The 19,320-nt window shown below is 33.5% G+C and overlaps 1 protein-coding gene across 2 annotated transcripts in view; it reads right to left on the bottom strand.

The window, feature by feature from the left end:
- The window catches only part of LOC145245933 (uncharacterized), a 71,268-nt gene extending 52,519 nt beyond the window's left edge, over positions 1-18,749 (bottom strand). Inside the window, exon 1 of one of the 2 annotated variants that reach the window (XM_080107684.1) lies at positions 18,344-18,749. The gene's annotated coding sequence lies outside the window, so the exon portion shown is untranslated. The remainder of the gene's footprint in view (positions 1-18,343) is intronic. The other variant, XM_080107685.1, reaches the window with a different exon arrangement.
- Positions 18,750-19,320: the final 571 nt, after the last annotated feature.

Below are 19,320 nucleotides of genomic sequence, written 5' to 3'. Positions count from 1 at the left end.
TCGGTTCGATGCCAAGCTGAAAACAGGCTGAATTTTTATTACCTTTCAATGATATGTGGGAATAACGATCCATTTACACATGGAAATTTTCGATGCTACGATAAAATGGTGTCATCGACGTGAGAAAAGATTAACGCAACAAAGTAGTTAACTTCAACTTTTGGGGCGAAAGTAATGAAAAACGTGTCGGGTGACAGAATCAAGGAAGGAAAGAGAAAGGAAAACCTTTCGTCTATAGACGGCTTATTAATCTACATATGACATTAATTTGCGTATAAGGACAATGACGGCTGTGTAAAGGATGAATGTGAAAGCACAGGTGAGTTTTTGGCAGAGGAGAAAGGAGATAACGGGCGGTGAAGATTACCCCCTTGAAGTCAGGAGTTGGCAAGAAGGAGTTTGAACTGATATTTATTTTTCATTTTTATTTTATTTTCACTCAAACGTGCCAGGGTTTTGTGGCCTACCCCGGTGACAGGGATAAACCTTTAGAAACTCTTCAAGCAGCGAAATCTTGGAGCGCATAAACATTTGTCAACAAGTATTGACTTTAAACAGGAAACACATTAACACTTATATGCCTTCTCAACCAGAATTTTCCCATGTTATCGTAATATGTAAGGATATCAAAAATTTCCACAAGCAACATTTTCTGACGATGAGGACAAAAAAGCATTCATTTTCAGACTACCGCATGGCACACAACAGCTAAACTCAGCGATATTTTGATATATATATATATATATATACCTCCTCCAGATAGAAAAATATCCATCTTGGCTTAAACTACCCAAAACATTGACGATATTAACAAGATAGAAAAAAAGCATAATTTTTTTTGCCAACTTGTTTTACGACGTTTCAGCCAACTATTCCTCTGACCTTTGTCAAGTTGTTGAAGATACAGTTGACGATTCAGCATTCCTATCCCGTCGCGGTTAATAACCTGACGAAGGCCAGAAGAATAGTTGGCTGAAACGTTGTGAAACAACAACCATAAAAAATGAAGATGATAGTCCGCAAATAAATAAGTAAAATATACAAATTAACCATCTCAAAGAATTCCAATAATTTAATAATATATACCATTCGGTACGGATCCGACAATGAAAGATCAGATAAAACAAAAAAAAAATATTTGGATTTATAAGACCAAAAACAAAATCCAACCTCGGGACCCGTGGCGCAGTGGTTAGAGACTTTGAATATTTACAGTTCCAGGTGATCATTGTCTGAAGATAGCGGTTTAAATCCTACCCAAAACCGACTCGAGGATTAATTGGCCAAAATGTGGTGAGACGAAAACAACTATGGAATGCAGTAATTACTGAGTATGCAGTTACGTGATTCAGATTTTCTTATCCCGTCGCGGTTAACAACAACTACAAAGATGGGTGTAATAGTCCGCAAATAAATAAATAAAATATACAAATTACTCATCTCCAAAAAATGTCAATAATTAAATAAATGTGTTCCTTGTTGTTACCCTTCTAGGCGTTGGGCTTTCTGTTAGAAGAGTTTTCTTATTTAGTGGTCACCGCGGAGATGATTCTATGATAAGGGTTAGGTAGACGATGAAAGAACACCGCGATCAGTAATGATGAAACTTGGTTATGGTTTAATTATGTAAGAGGATTGTTCAACAATAACTTATTCACGTTAGACTTGAAAACGACAATGTTATAGTCCACTGGGAAGTAGCCACACAGTATTTTTGTCGCAAACGGGCATTTCTAAGAAATTAATTTTCGCTTAGTTTTAGGCACAGAGAGTGGGGGAAATTGTTTACAGTTGTTGTAGCTAGAGAAGTGTTTTTGTGCGAATTTTTGTGATTGGAGCTCAGTCGAGCAGCTGCCATAAAAATAGACAGAGAAAATAAACTCGACACGTCTTTTCTGTGAGAAATAGAAACTAGGGAGGCGAAAAGGTCCTCGCCCAATAGATTTGAAGACCGTTTTGTGCCCTGTCAAGGAAGGAAAGATGGCTCTTTGCAATTTCTCGCCAGATGTGACATTAGTACTCTATCTTAGGACGTATTTGGCACTGTTTCATGTTCTTTGCTATTTGTGTCAAATTGCCAGGCCGGAAATGCTAAATGTCCGACACTGCAAGCGACCTTTATTTAAAAACAACCTGACCCAGTACGATTGCGACGATCTCTGAATGACTACCATTAAACGTTCGCCAGTGGACCACTACAATCTCCATGTGTTTAACAGAACCATTTAGCAAGAGTGTCTCCCTGACAGTATAAAGTGTATATGAATGTTACCTTTATTATATTTACGCAAACGGAAGTAATAAGTATTAATTAGTATTTAACATGAAATGCCAGTTGCTGCAGGGAGAAACATTACATAAGTAAAATGAATTCATGTTTTATTGTGAGAATATTTTGCATAAATAGAGGTTTTGTCCCTCTTTCCGTTCGTTACTAATTTTTTTTTTTTTTTTTTTTTTTTTGTCAATCACAACTTTAAAAAAATGTAATAAGTACATTGTCCAATTTTTTTCATTGCGAAATATCAGAGATCTTGTATTATTTTGGGCTATTCGAACCGCTTTTCTCATTTTGAGTATTATCCACACAACGTTTCGGCTGATGTAACCTCCTATCTTCTTTAGGCATATATTGTCGAACTTGAGAATCTTTCCGTAGAACGTAGGAAACTGTTTGGAATTTATAATAGAACTCAGGGTAGCATACTTTCGTTCCGTCGACCATGACAGGTAAAAAATCTAAAGTAATTCGCAATTGTATTATTAGTATTGCATGCACTGAGAATTGGATCTTTAATCGCCAGAAAAATACTGCTTACAACTGAATGTTATCTAGTACTTTATATATTACGTAACGCAAGGACTTTGGCATAACGGATGAAGGACTATATATATATATATATATATATATATATATATATATATATATATATATATATATATATATATATGTATATATATATATATATGTTCGATGAGCGCGTCCCTTGTCGAGACGAAGTAGGTTCATTTCACAGTCGTATTTCGGCGCAGTTTGCTTGGTCTGTGTTGGTTAATAGAAATTCTTGTGTGCGGGGCGTTTGCTCATTTGGTAGAGTGCTTGCCTCGCATGCAAGAGGCTCAGATTTCGAATCCTGAGTTCGGATGTGTCTAACTGATGAGCCCAAATGAGGACGAAACTCGAGTTTTGGACTTCCGGTTCGTTGACTGTTATGACTCTTGTGGCCTGCGACGTTGTTTGGCTGTGGAATTTATATATATATATATATATATATATATATATATTGTAACTCGGTGTACATATATAATTCATTGAAGAGCAGGGATAATTCCTGTTTGATTTTCTTACAATCTATTTTTTTTCTTTTTGGGAGAGGTAGTGTTCAAACGTACTGTTCGAGTGTAAAAAGAAATTTACCGCGGTCGCGACGGTTTCGACTTTCATGAGTCGTCTTCAGGCGAGTGATGAATTAAAGATTGCGTTGGTGCATTTTATTGAAAAGACGATAAAAATTGTTTAAAATCATTGAAAGCACTTAAGCGTGCCTTCCCTTTCATATTAAGCCTGATTAATGGTCGTTTTTTTTTTCATACGAATCAGTAGGGCTTCAATGATTTGGGGGGCGCAGATCACAGTGTGAAACGACTAAGATAGCTGTGTTTTTAATTATTATATTCCTAAATTCAGTTTTGGGGCTGTCATGTGCTGCAAGGTGTTGGTAAATGGAGGTATTTGGGGAAGAAAGGCGGCATGTTAGTTGGTTGGTTGGTTGGTTGTTTTTGTTTTACAGCATATCAACCTTTTTCTGGTTATTTAATGCCGAATCTAGTTATTTTGAGGGACGATTTTTAATGGAGTATTTTTTTTTTTTAAGTCAGATTCTATTTAACCCATAGTTGGGACCCTAGCAGGTACTACCACTCCGGGTCAGAGTGGACCTGGGAGCAATGGCAATTAAAGGGTGGCTCCGTAAGGTGGGGCCTCACCATCGGTCATATCCAGGACCGGCATGTTAGTTGACGAAACATACTGGTTTTAGTCATGCCAATGTACATGTTATTTTTGGAGACATATTCTCCTACAGGGCATTAAAAATGTACGCGACATTTCTAGTTTTGACTAAACTGTCGTCGGGTGTAGAGTTATTGCTTATTAGTAATTGACTTGTTTTAAATTTTTTGTAAAAAATAATGAATTTAATTTTAGAGATTTTTCAGTGGTGAAATGTGTTTGTGTATGATATTTCCTTTTTTATTGTCTATTTTATAATTAGCATGCATCTCGTTACAATAAAATGTTGTTATTATTAACTATAATTATTATCATTGTCATTAGTGTTTTTTGTAATGGCGGATAAAGTGTGTTTAATCTGTTGATCAACTATATAATTTTGTTATTAATCAGGTTTGTTTTATTTTACCCACATTTTGAACCCTTATCATTTATTGTTTTTTGGCTTAAATCAAATTAAAAGTTTTACCCATGTCCAGGTAACTTACATCTAAAATTTCAAGTGTTCAGACCGAAAATTGGCGGTGGAGTTTGGAGAGTCTGCAAAGATCAACTCTTTCAATCTTGAACTCTTGGCAGCGAAACTTTCGCCCAAAAAACTGATTAAAAGGCTTGCTGAATGTCTGAGTACCCTTTATATGAAATTTAAAATGTTAAGACCAAAAATTGTCTTTATACTTTGTTAGAGACCGCAAATGTAAAATCTTTTGAACTTTGACCCATTGGCAGCCAAATTTTCGCCCAAAAAAGCTTGCCCTATGTCTGAATGTGCTTTATGTAAAATGTCAAATATTTAGACCAAAAATTGGTTAAGTATTTTGGTAGAGACAGAAAAGGTCAATTTTTTTTAACTTTGACCCCAATTTTGGCCTCTTAGCATTTATTGTTTTGGGCTCAAATCAAATTATAAAGTTATATCAATCTCCAAAGAACCTATATATAAAATTTCAAGTGTTTATACCCAAAATTGGCGGTGGTGTTTGGTAGAGTTCTCAAAGGTCGAATCGTTGAACATTGATCCCTTGACAGCCACATTTCTGGCCGAAAACCGATCCAAACGGTTTTCCAAAATCTCAATATCCCCTATGTCAAATCTCGAGTCTATAGAGCAAAAAAGAAAATTGTGTAGGAAAATGTGCACACACAGCCAGATACACACACACACACAAAATATTTTCACTTTTATATATATACTAGCATTTCAGCCCGGCGTTGCCCGGGTGTTTGGATATGTTTGTTGATCAAAAATAAAAAGTGGTAGTAAGAAGGCAGGCTCGAACCCGTAGCGCAAAGGAGGAAAAGAACGTGAAAAAAACCTGACGTCTATGCCGTTACGACCACCGCCAAACCGGAAATTACATTTTTTTAAATTAAAGGCTAGACAATCGAAAGGAGAGGAAAACTTTCAAAAATATTGGCGAAAAAAGCGACCCCCTGTAGAAAAGTGCCCAGTTTAAAGTGAAGATATTAATGTTTTTAGCCAATTTTTCGATATTTGTCGTCTGAAAGGTCGAACTTCAAAACGATACTGATCTTGGGAAAATCCGTCGGCTCTGTCGAAAGTGTTAGGCAGACATGAAAACATACATACATACATACATACATACATACATACATACATACATACATACATTTATATATTGGTAACTAAAAATTTTCGAGCCAAACCGATGAAAAAGCTTCCCTACCTCTGAATACCCTTTATGTAAAATTTCAAATGTTTAGACCAGAAATTGTCTGAGTAATTTGGTAGCGACCGTAGAGGTCAAATATTTTTAAAATTTGACCCCTATTATGACCCCTTAACATTTATTGTTTGGGGCTCTAATCAAGTTATAAAGTTAGATCCATGTCTAAGGAACTTATATCTAAAATTTCAAGTGTTTATACCCCAAATTATCGGAGGAGTTTGGTAGAGTTCTCAAAGGTCAAATCGTTGAACTTTGACCCCTTAACAGCCAATTTTCTGGCCGAAAATTGATCACATCGATTTTCCCAAATCTCAGTACCCTGTATATCAAATTTCCAGTCTTTAGACTTAAAATTGACAAAGTTATTGCGTAGGGAAATGTACACACACAGACAGACACACAGACACACAGATACACAGACACATTTTATAGATGTACTAGCATGGGTGCCCGGTGCTGCCCGGCGCTGCCCGGGTATTTGGAGGTGTATGTTGCGCAAAAAAAAGCGGTCAATTTTTTTAACTTCCCCCCTATTATGTCCCCTTAAAATTGATTGTTTTGAGCTCAAATCAAGTTATTAAGTAGGATCCATATCCAAGGAACCTATATCTAAAATTTCAAGTGTTTGGACCCCAAATTGTCGGAGGAGTTTGGTAGAGTTCTCATAGGACAAATCGTTGACTTTTGAGACCATAATCGCTAAATTTCTGGCCGAAAATTGATCACAGATTTTCCCAAATCTCAGTACGCTGTATATCAAATTTTCAGTCTGTAGACTAAAAATTGACAGAGTTATTGCGTAGGGAAATGTACACACACAGACAGACACACAGATACACAGACAGACAGATACACATGATACACAGATGTTCACTTTTATAGATATATAGATATATATATATATACTAGCATGGGTGCCCGGCGTTGCCCGAGTATTTGGAAGTGTATGTTTAGCAAAAAAATAAAAAAGAAAAAAAGCGGTCAATTTTTTTAACTTTGATCCCTATTATGACCCCTTAACATTTATTGTTTTGGGCTCAAATTAAGTTATAAAGTTACATTCATTTCCCAGGAACCTATATCGGATTGAGGGTTATACTATTGTAATGCAAAGAACACGCAGAAAGGGTTGTAATCAACTGAATATTTTCTAGTACACTGACAAAAAAGCTTAAACAGATATATAAATAAAAATAAAAAGGTTATGTAAATGTTTTTAAAAAGACACGTAATCACGTGAATAGGATTTTTTTCCTTCTTTTGACACGATAACAAGTAACGTCCTTATTTTTTATTATTTATCTATTTATCTATTTTCGAAAGAGTGCCACGTGCAAGTGGTGAAGAAAAAAAACAGAGTTATGCAAAATTTGTGTCGAGAATTGCCTAAAGTTCCGACTTTTGGGGGGGGGCTTTCACTTTAATAAGAACATGAATTTATGAGGTCAATTTATTCGACACAATATGATTCAAATCAAAAAATAAATAAAAACTAACGTGAATTAAGATTAAAGTTAAGGTGTTATTGTGGACCCTCACCCCTTTTAAAAAACCTTGTTGAACTTTGAGACATATTTACATTCTATGGAGGTCAGGAGCGAACGAACACCCAATAATTTTATTATACCATATTTCTTCAAACTGAAACATAATTATCAAAGTATACTTACGCAAATAGATATGAAAAGTCTTTGTTAAAGTGTGTGCCATATTTCAATGGAGTACAGGCGCGAACGCAGTTCCCACAATTTTATTATACCATCCCTATTTAAGTTGAAACATACTTACCAAAGTATTCTTATGTATATCTATATCCAAAACTCTTGTAAACGTTTTTTTTTTTTTCAATTTTTATTTCCATACTTGGAGGCTAGGCGCGAACACAGATCCCACAATTTTTATGAATTACCGTTCTGCCAGATCAAACATACCCATTCCTGATCCTCGATACATCTATCATTATATGTAATCAGTTTTTTAAAATAGTCAACCATATAGGAACCTATTCGTGACCAGATACACACACACACACACACACACGTTCAGCCTTATTTTATAATATATATGTATATTATTATTATTATTATTATTATTATTATTATTATTATTATTATTATTATTATTAATATAATTATTTTTCTTGTTTAAAATCCATATATATATATTTTTAATATAACTATTTTTGCTTGTTTAAAATCCACGGTGTGATTATGCTGCAATGAATGAGAGAATAATACACTTAGAGAATTGCTATTTTGTATATCTCTTTTATGTTCATTGAACCTTCTTTGCTAATTTACGCTGGGTATATATATATATATATATATATATATATATATATATATATATATATATATATATATATATATATATACTAGCTGTACCCTGCCACGCGTTGCTGTGGCTTAATTTCGTGTAATGGAAAATTCTAATAAAAAGAGAAAATGCATGTTTCTTATATTCTTAGTACAGCAATCCACTCCAAAAAGTAAAAAAAAAAAAAGGCGAAAATGAAAAAACATATGGTACTCTTGCAGAATTGGATCCGGATCCTCGGGAGTTACCATCAATCATATCTTGGGCTCGACCAACATTAAGTGGATTAAGCCGAAAGTTGCTAAACCATTGAAACACTAAATAGTTTTCTTTTTTATTGTATTCAAAAATGTGAGTTTTTAATTAATATTTGGGTAGGGGGTGTTACTATACACAGATTCGAAAAAGTTGTTCAAAACCGAATAAATGAAAGCAAAGGTAAGGTAAATTACGTTTCTATCTTACTGGATAATTTTTTAGTGTTTTTATTTAATGTAAAATGTTTAATCGGCTCAAAAACGCAGTGTTTATCTATGTATTTTAAAAAGACGAATGGTTGCGGACTCTGTTGAATACATTAAGTTTGGGAAAATCAGTTAAAAACTATACAAAACAATGGCAGACACCTACTGATTATATGTTATTGTGACATAGGCTGACATATTCGGTGGGTTTGTGATAGTATTTTGTATAGTTTTTTAGTTTTAAATCATTTTCTCAAACTTAACATCATCAACAGTGTCCATCACTGTTTGTATTTTTCAAATACACTGATAAACACTGTTCTTCGAGCCGACTAAACGTTATAGTAAATAAAACGGTTTGTATTACTAAACACAGAAACGAAAAAGTTGTTGAAAAATAAATATAACAAATAAATGTTATCAAAGGCAAGATAAGTTACTTTTCTACCTAACTGGATAAGATTTTAGTGTTTTTATTTAGTGTAAAATGTTTAATCCGTTTGAAAAAAATGTAGTGTTTATCTGTATATTTGAAAAATACAAATGGCGGCAGACTGTTGAACACATTAACTTTGGGAAAATGAGTTAAAACTAAAAAAAAAAACTATACAAAATACTGTCAGGAACTCACTTAATATATGTTACTGTGACATAGGCAGACATGTATTCAGTGGTTTTTAACAGTATTTTGTATAGTTTTTTTTTAATTTTAACTCATTTTCCCAAACCTAATGTGTTAATACAGTCTGCCGCCATTTGTAATTTTCAAATATAACAGTAAACGCTGTGTTTTTTTTGAGCCGAATAAAAATTTTGCATTAAAAAACAAAAAAAAAATTATCCATTTCGGTAATAAAGTAATATATCTTGCCTTAGATAATATTTGTTATACATTTATTTTTTGACAACTTTTTTCGAATCTAAACACTAAAAATTATCCAATTAGGTAGAAAAGTAACTTATCTTGCCTTTGAAAATATTTACTTGTTATATATTTGTTTTTGTTGACAACTTTTTCAAGTCTTTGTGCAAGTACAAACCCAAAGGTGTATTTTTCTGTCTAATTTTATTTTTGTTACCGCGCTTAAATTTAAATTTCACAATATCTTTTTGGGGGGAGGGTATTTTTTTTACATTAGGTCCACCTCCACAATTTTCGACTATGCTGAATGAGAAAATCTCATTTAAAATTTGCAGAGGCCATTAGTTTTTGAGATATACAGACCTGTACTATGCACTATAATTCACTGACGGCCATGAATAAACACTCCCAACATCCCCATATTAAGAACGGCTTTCGGAATAAACAACACTCATGCCTAACCACATGCTTTAACCTTTTACCTGTCTTTCGTCTTTTAAAAACGGCTTTTGGAATAAATACCACCATTCTCCCCATGTTAAGAACGGCTTTCAGAATAAACACCCCCAACCTACCCATGTTAAAAATTGTGGAGGTGAACCTAATCTGAAAATTTACCTTTTGTTTTTTTTATAAATTATTAGTTGAAAGCACAGAATAGTGACAAAACATCATCCCCTCCCCTTGGTAAGAATAGCAAAAAAAAAAAATAATAATAATGGTTTTCTTGGTAGAAACTTTTCTGTATTTCACCTAACAATTTCTGGTGCTAATGAACTTACTAATCCGTGCTATTTTTTAAATCGAATTTCCAAGTTTCATTAAAGTTTTATGATATGTTTTTTTTTTATTCAATTGTAAGGTTAAAGCCATTCTTAACATGGGGAGGGGAGGGGGTTTGTACCTAATCTGTACTTTAACCTTACAATTGGATAAAAAACATATAATAAAACTTTAATTAAACGTGGAAATACGATTTAAAAAAATAGCGCAGATCACTCTCTGCATTAGCTCCGAAAGTCCAGAATACTTAGAAAACATCCTCCCTCCCCATGTTAAGAATGGCTTTCTAAATAATGTTAATGCTTCAGTACTGTTCCTTGTCTGCTTAAGTTTAATTTTTGTTTATTAAATTGTTAGGTGAAAGTCCAGAATATTTACAAAACACCCTCTTCTCCCCATGTTAAGAATGGCTTTTTAAATAATAACGTTATTTTTTCAGCACGGATCAATAAGTGCACGAGTACCCAATTTCTTTAATAAAGAAAAAGCATTCATATTTTCTTATGTAAAAACAACTTCTGTAAAAAAAAAGAAAAAACGTGTACTTTCAATTTTTGTTAAAAAAGGTTTTCTTGAAAAAAAAACAAAACATACGGGAAAAAAGCAAAGAACAAAACATTAATCGGTATTCATGCAGAGAGTGATCCGTGCTGAAATAATAACGTTATTATTTTAAAAGCCATTCTTAACATGGGGATGGGGTTTTGTACCTATTCTGTACTTTAACCTTACAATTGAATAAAAAACATATCATAAAACTTTAATTAAACGTGGAAATACGATTTAAAAATAGCGCAGATCACTCTCTGCATTAGCTCCGAAAGTCCAGAATACTTAGAAAACATCCTCCCTCCCCATGTTAAGAATGGCTTTCTAAATAATGTTAATGCTTCAGTACTGTTCCTTGTCTGCTTAAGTTTAATTTTTGTTTATTAAATTGTTAGGTGAAAGTCCAGAATATTTACAAAACACCCTCTTCTCCCCATGTTAAGAATGGCTTTTTAAATAATAACGTTATTTTTTCAGCACGGATCAATAAGTGCACGAGTACCCAATTTCTTTAATAAAGAAAAAGCATTCATATTTTCTTATGTAAAAACAACTTCTGTAAAAAAAAAGAAAAAACGTGTACTTTCAATTTTTGTTAAAAAAGGTTTTCTTGAAAAAAAAACAAAACATACGGGAAAAAAGCAAAGAACAAAACATTAATCGGTATTCATGCAGAGAGTGATCCGTGCTGAAATAATAACGTTATTATTTTAAAAGCCATTCTTAACATGGGGATGGGGTTTTGTACCTATTCTGTACTTTAACCTTACAATTGAATAAAAAACATATCATAAAACTTTAATTAAACGTGGAAATACGATTTAAAAATAGCGCAGATCACTCTCTGCATTAGCACCGAAAGTACAGAATAGTTAGAAAACATCCTCCCTCTCCATGTAAAGAATGGCTTTCTAAATAATGTTACTGATTCAGTACTGTTCCTTGTCTGCTTAAGTTTAACTTTTGTTTATTCAATTGTTAGGTGAAAGTCCAGAATAGTTACAAAACACCCCTATCCCCATGTTAAGAATGGCTTTCTAAATAATAACGTTAATGTTTCAGCGGGGTAGCTTCTCTGCATAAGTACCATGTTTTGTTTTTAAATTGTTAGGTGAAAGGACAGAATAGTTACAAAATACCATCCCCATGTTAAGAATGTCTTTCTAAATAACATTATTTCAGCACGGTATTTTCTATGCATACGTACTATTTATTTTTGTTTATTAAATTGTTAGGTGAAAGTATAGAATAGATGCAAAACTCCCTCCCCATGTTAAGAATAGCTTTCTAAATAACGGTATTATTTCAGCACGGTATTATTTCAGCACGGTACCTTCTCTGCATAAGTACTATCTTTTGTTAGGTGAAAATATAAAATAGTTACAGAACACTCTCCCTTTCCCATGTTAAGAATGGCTTTCTTAATAGCATTATTTCAGCACGGTACCTTCTCTGCATAAGTACCATATTTTGTTTATTAAATTGTTAGGTGAAAGTATAGAATAGTTACAAAACGTCCTCCCCATGTTAAGAATGGCTTTCTAAATAACGTTATTATTCTATTATTATATTATTATGGTACTTTCTCTGCATAAGTACCATGTTTTGTTTATTAAACTGTTAGGTGAAAGTACAGTACTCATGCAGAGAGTGATCCGTGTTGATATAATAACGTTATTATTTAAAAATCCATTCTTAACATGGGGAGGGGAGGGTGTTTTGTACCTAATCTGTATTTTAACCTTATAATTGAATAAAAAACATATAATAAAACTTTAATTAAACGTGGAAATACGATTTAAAAAATAGCGCAGACCACTCTTTGCATTAGCACCAAATATTATTTAAGCAAGTTACCAATCGGTAAAAAAAAACTGTACTTTTACCAACCAATCTTATATCGAAAAACAAAAAAAAAAAATAAATAAATAAAACTCAAAAAGCAAGCGACAAACTTTTTTTGCCTTATATAATAAAGAAAAAATGTTTAAATTAAAAAATTTGGAAGATAAACAAATGAATTATGTTTTTTTGTTGTTATTTTTACTTATCGAGTAAACAGAAAATGAAATCTACTTCGCTTCGTCAATTCGTGGCTGTGAAATGAATCGAACCGGAAGTTAAGTTTCATCAACAAAACAGGTTCGCACTAACGGTTACGAAAATATGTTTATTTTATTTAATATTTTAATAATTCGCGAGGTGAATTTATTTTAATAACATAAAAACATCCCTTGATTCTAAAGATGGGTTGTCTGAAAATTTCAAATAAATTGGTAACGTAGAAATATGGTTTTATTCACTTATAACAAACCAAGAATTACATTTTTATATATATAGATATATAAGAGAGAGAGAGAGAGAGAGAGAGAGAGAGAAATAATAAAAATAACAAACCAAGTTATATGCTCACTAACGTTTCGTCTTTATTTCGAGACTTCCTCGAGAAATAAAGACGAAACATGACACACAGAACTTTGTTCCTTTTTCATTTCTCTATTTCGTCAGAACAGTATTTCCATTATTCTCAACACACACACACACACACACACACATATGTATGTGTGTGTGTATATACATATATATATGTATATATGTATATATATACATATACATATGTATATATGTATATATATGTATATATACATATATATATGTCTATATGTATATATATATATATATATATATATTTATATATATATATATAAACAAGAAAAATTTAAAAAATTACAATATTTATTATCCATCAAAAATTCATAGAAAAATATTAACTCATTGATTTCAAAGATAGACTGTTTTCGTCAGAGATAAACATTAGTAAAAAATGTATCATTGATTTGCAGAAATTAAAAATATATAAATATATGTGTGGGGGGGGTGTAAGAAAATTTTGTGAAAGAAATTTTTAATAGAATAACAGATATAAAAAAATCAATGAATTAACTAGTATACTAATTAATGAAATAGTAATCATTAAGGTTCAAACGGTAAAATATGCAATCAAAATTATTCTTGTTTTTAATTGGTCTATTATATAACTTTTTTATTGTCAGTATATGTTCTAATTTAAAGAAATAAACATTTGTGTAGCTCACTGGTTATAAGTATGTATTTTGACAATATTACATATATACTGGGGATTAATGTTTATCATTATAATTTTATATGTGTGTATATGTGTGTGTGTCAAAATGCCTTTTCTTCTTTCTATTTCTTCTAAATGATGATCTATATCGTTGTGAAACGTAAATTTCTAGCGGAACCGATTCTAAACGGAAATTTAAATAAAACAAGAGAACAACATAATTCACAGGAAAACTCTCGGCACACTATAATATAATATAACCATTGCAACTCTAGAACCCACTAACCACGTGACCACAAAACACAGTGAGGAAGAAAGAGAAGAAGTAGAACGCATCAAAGATATTATGAGCGAGAACAAAATGAAATTACTATCCCTAAGGAACGAAGATTGGATGAAAGTACTATTAGAAACGGACCTTAAATAATATAGAACCCCCATCGGTTGATCTCACAGAAAGTAGTCGTGAGCAGTAAAAAAAAAAGCAAAGAATTTATTCACGTTCCCTCAAATGCAAGAGCATGGGATGTAACGGTTTCCCGAGCAGGGGTAGCGTCACTTAAATTCTAGGGAAAAAAATCAATAGCTATCAACGGCAACTCAATTATAAGTGGTTGTTACGATAAAGCAAAGTGATTTTAAACGGTAATCGAAAGGAATAAAAGTACTGTAAATCTGGGGAGACTTGTTGTCACTCAGTCTCCAGAAAACAACACTCGTTGTTGCAAGTGAGTGATCATTTAGTTAATGATAGTGGCACACACCAAATACAAATGTAATGGCATTAACCTCAACCGATATTAGTACCAGTACTCTCAGATCTCCCCAGTAACTGTGGAGGAGCTGAGAGGTTAGAAATACAGAGGAGTTATAGCACCATACATACCTCGATTAGTAGGGTACGGCGATTACTAAAATTCCGAAGAAACTTATATCGCTCAAATTCGAGAGTGACATTAGTTGTTATCAGTAAGAATTCAATAGTAAACAGCTGGTGCGAGAACAAGAATTAAGCAGGAAATATTGGAAATCTGAGGAGACTTGTTGTCATTTAGAACCCAGTGTACTCCAGATTTTTATTTGATTTTTTCCAGTGAAATATCACTAGTAATGCCTCGTCTGAGGAGTCCTAGTGAGTAAATCTATTTCTAATGTAAAATTGTTATCTGTCTGTCTAAAACTGAAACTATACTATTACTGCTAATCAATGTACTACTGTACAATCAATGCTGAATCCAGGGTGGGGTAGCATCTGTTCTGTGGTCATGATACCATTCTCCCAAGCATTATTCCTCCTTTTGGGGGTGTAATATGTGTTTTGGTGTCATGAGAAAGTCTCTCAAACATTAACTATTCTTTTACAGGGCATAGTATCTGTTCTGTTGTCATTAAACTATCCTTCTAGGTGTTACCTCCTTCTTTGTGGAGGTGGGGAAGCATAAGGCAGCGTACGTCAACAAATGGTCACAATCAGCTGTTCATTAGCAAACACAACACTTACATTATCGTGATGCCTCCGTTAAATCTCAAGCGACAATGTAAGGGTAGCTGCGCATGCAATTGCGAGGCAGGGTTTGCGCAATCTCCAACCACACCTCTCCTGAATCGACACTGCTTGAATCCCGTGGCAAAGGGAGGTCCAGGCCGACTGGAAACAATGCCGAGATAAGTGGAGAGCACATACAGCACCTGGAATTCCCAGATGGTCACCCATTTTAATACTGACCAGGCTCAACGTCAAAAGTGACTTCGGGAACCGGTGTGTCAACGTGATTATGCCGTATTCTTACATTATATATTATCAAATAAAGAACATAATAACACGAGCCTAAAAGAACTGAAAGCACTAAAACCTAGCAAAATGAAAGCTATAAGTTGACTTCCTCCTCCGCATCCACGTGACATAAGATCCTGCGGTTGTACCAATGGAAAGTGACCACAGGGAGCCTGGAAAAAATGGAGGAAGGGTAGCACAATCCAAATGACAATTCGAAAGGACAATATTGAGTACTATGCAGAATACGGACCGTGTTGAAATAATAGCGTTACTATTTAAAACCTTTTTCTTAACATGAGGAGAGGGGCAGTTTTGTAACTATTTTGGACCTTCACCTAACAATTTAATAAACAAAAGATACAGTAAAAAATTGAATTTAATTTGAAAATCCTATAAAAAATAGCAAGATCCTTATTCTGAAAAGATATTCAATATTGAAATACCGTGGTGCCTTGCTGTCACTCAGATTCCAGGAAAAAACACCTGTCGTTATCAGCTAATGAAAACTCCAGCTGATGTTGTATAAAGTCGGAAGGTGAAAATAAGCACTCCCGAGAGGGAACTCTAATCTGGTATAAAAGCAGCCGAGAGCGGACTTTTAAGGCATTTTCCCAGCAGGGCCACCTCAGGTTATCAACAATAAACCTTCCCTCATCCCGAAGAGAGGGTGTATTGGGGGGGGGCTGAGTGGAACTATAACTCATTCCGACTGCGAAATGGCTTAAGTTACCTCCAAGTTTGCCAGAATGCAGTAAAGCGAACGCAAACTTGTATGAAAACCACTTAACCCTGCTTCCACGTTTTGCATAAAAATTTTGCTTTTTTATTAAAACTAGCATTGCATCCCAGCGTTGCCCGGGTGTTTGGAGGTGTATATTGAGCAAATAAAAATAAAGGTCAATTTTTTTAAACTTTGACCCCTATTATGACCCTTAAAATTTATTGTTTCCCTATTATGACTCCTTAACCTTTATTGTTTTGGGCTCAAATCAAGTTATTAAGTTAGATCCATGTCCAAGGAACCTAGATCTAAAATTTCAAGTGTTTAGACCCAAAATTGTCTGAGGAGTTTGGTAGAGTTCTCAAAAGTCAAATCGTTGAACTTTGACCCCTTATCAGCCAAATTTCCGGCCGAAACCGGATTACAAAGATTTTTCCAAATCCCAGTACTCGGTATATCAAATTTCGAGTCTGTAGACTTAAAATTGACAGAGTTATTACATAGGAAAATGTACGCGCACACACACACACACACACACGTTCACTTTTATATATATATAATAGAATCGATATTTTAAACCATCGTAATTTATTTCCGGCATATTGTTATTACTCCAATATATTACCATGATTGATTTATAACTTTTTTGCTTTAAGATTATTAAAGCATCATTCATATCTTTCAACAATATTGACCAATATTGACTTCTTTAGTCAACAGAAAGGGAGTTATCGTCCATCATGATAATACTTGTCCTCACACAAATATTTGGTTGGGGAATCTTGCACCATCCTGCATATTCTCCTAACCTTGCTCCCTCGGATTATCACTTATTTCGAGGATTATAAAATCATTTAACGGTCTTAGATTAATATCATTAGAGGAGATTGAACAGGAGTTGGGTCCATATTTCACATCAAAACCTAAAGAATTTTACATGCGAAGCATTTATAAGCTTCTTAGCAGATGAAATCAAGTAAAGGTTGTTATTGTACCTATTTACAATGCCTCCCCACGGGACAGAGTTAGACACCAGGGTCGTTTTTTAATGTGGAAAAAAAGTACAAAAATAAAAAAAATTGTCTCAGTCGTGAAGGGCTGTTCCTCCACTGAGAGAGAACAAGAAATGGAAGTGCAGCATTTGAAGAAAAGACCAAAAAGATAAGGGTATTTATTTGCTCCCCCACCGAGCAAATTAGGTTACAAGGCCGACTTTTAATGTGAGGAGTGAAGGGGAAATGGGGACCAACTCTCCGGGGAGTAGGGGAGCTGGATAGTGACAATTGGTATGAAGGGTTGCCCCTACAGTAACAAGGTCTTATATGTGGGGTCGCCCCCACATATGGTCTTTGCTTGCAGTATCTGCCGGAACAGATACTACACTTTCTTGGCCAAAGGGCCAAAAAGATTAGGTTGTTATTGTAACGAATAAAGATTTTCAAAAATAGTTTGTTTTTTTCTTGTTCGAGATGAGATGAGAGTTGTTTACAAAAAAATGCATTATGGTGGGTTTAATTTCATAATAACTTGTTGATTAGCCGGTGTGTATATTATATTATACAGGTGTACACCCTGTGTAAAAAATGTTGAAAAATATGCTTTGCTAGTATTCGCACTTGTTTTTGTTTGTGTGTTTGTTTGTTTGTTTTGTTTTTTTTTTCGTATTCATTTAAAATAATGTTTAAATCAGTTAAGTTAAAAAGAAATGAGAAATAAAGAAAGCATTTGGAATGTGTCGAGGAAGAAATAAACACATATCAATCAATATAGAAAGAAGAAAGGAAAACGAAAAGAAAACGTCTCATTATGGAAATAGAGTGAAGAATTTCTTTTGGAATTCATTTCCGACGGTGAGATAGTGACCGGCTGTTTGCTTTTTTTTTTTTTTTTTTCTTCTCTTAAACACTTGAAATTATTGCGTTTGGTAGTTCTCTACTCGCTGTGACGGGCGGATGTATATTTATATATCCTAGAAGGAAGTGAAATTGGTGGCGCATGTGCGTGTGTGCGTTTATACGTTTATAGAGAAAACGAAACAAAAACTGGTTTTAATGTCATGACTCTACTGTATGTGCGTACCTACCTGTGACGTGCGTCCGGGATCTGTTTCACGGCATCCATTCTGTTGGAAGAAAATGCAAAAAAAAAAAAAAATATCCGAGTAGTCAGCGGCGACTGGTGTCGTTTTCCTTCAGTCGAGAGAATTTCACTCTTCTTTTTCTTTTTTTCTTTTTTTTTTTTTAGGTACGTGTGTGTGTGTGTGTGTGTGTGTGTGTGTGTGTGTGTGTGTGTGTGTCGCCAATATTTTGTCCTGTCAGTTTAAAGGCAGTAGCGCTCGCTCGTCGACAGCGCCAATGTCCGACTGCACTGCAGTGGCGAGAAAAAAATAATAATAATAAAACTCTCGTTCACGTACATGAGAGTAAGGGTGCAAACTTAAGAATTGCATAAATGCGTCTCTTCTTTTGTGCAAACGTATTTGTACGACTATTAGCAAAAGGCAATAGTTCCTTATATATATATATATATATATATATATATATATATATATATATATATATATATTTCTGTAGAAATATATTTTCTTATAATAAATACCAATCCTTATTTAAGAATCTCAATGTAATTACAGAGCAATGCACTATATATATATATATATATATATATATATATATATATATATATATATATATATATATATATATATATATATATATATATATATATATATATGCTGGTTCGTTGCATCTCAATGACCAAAGAAATGGATGAGATCACAATTATAATTTTCGTTTTTTTTTTTTTTATTATTATTATTATTATTATTATTATTATTATTATTATTATTATTATTATTATTATTTACTATGAGTTTTCACGCAGGCTATCAAAGAATTTTCTCTGAGAACAACCTGTGGCGTTCCCTGGAGTCTAAGTGACAACAAGTCTCTCCAGATTACCAGTGCTCACCACCTCTTTCGATAACCTTTGCAAATTAGTTTGCGTGATCGCAATAGCCATTTACCATTGATTTCTTGTGGGTAGTGAATATTCGTCTCT

The sequence above is a fragment of the Euprymna scolopes genome, chromosome 23 (genome assembly GCF_053919585.1).
Source record: "Euprymna scolopes isolate OS-2025 chromosome 23, ASM5391958v1, whole genome shotgun sequence".
NCBI lineage: Eukaryota > Metazoa > Mollusca > Cephalopoda > Sepiida > Sepiolidae > Euprymna > Euprymna scolopes.
This window is presented reverse-complemented; position numbering and strand designations above follow the sequence as displayed.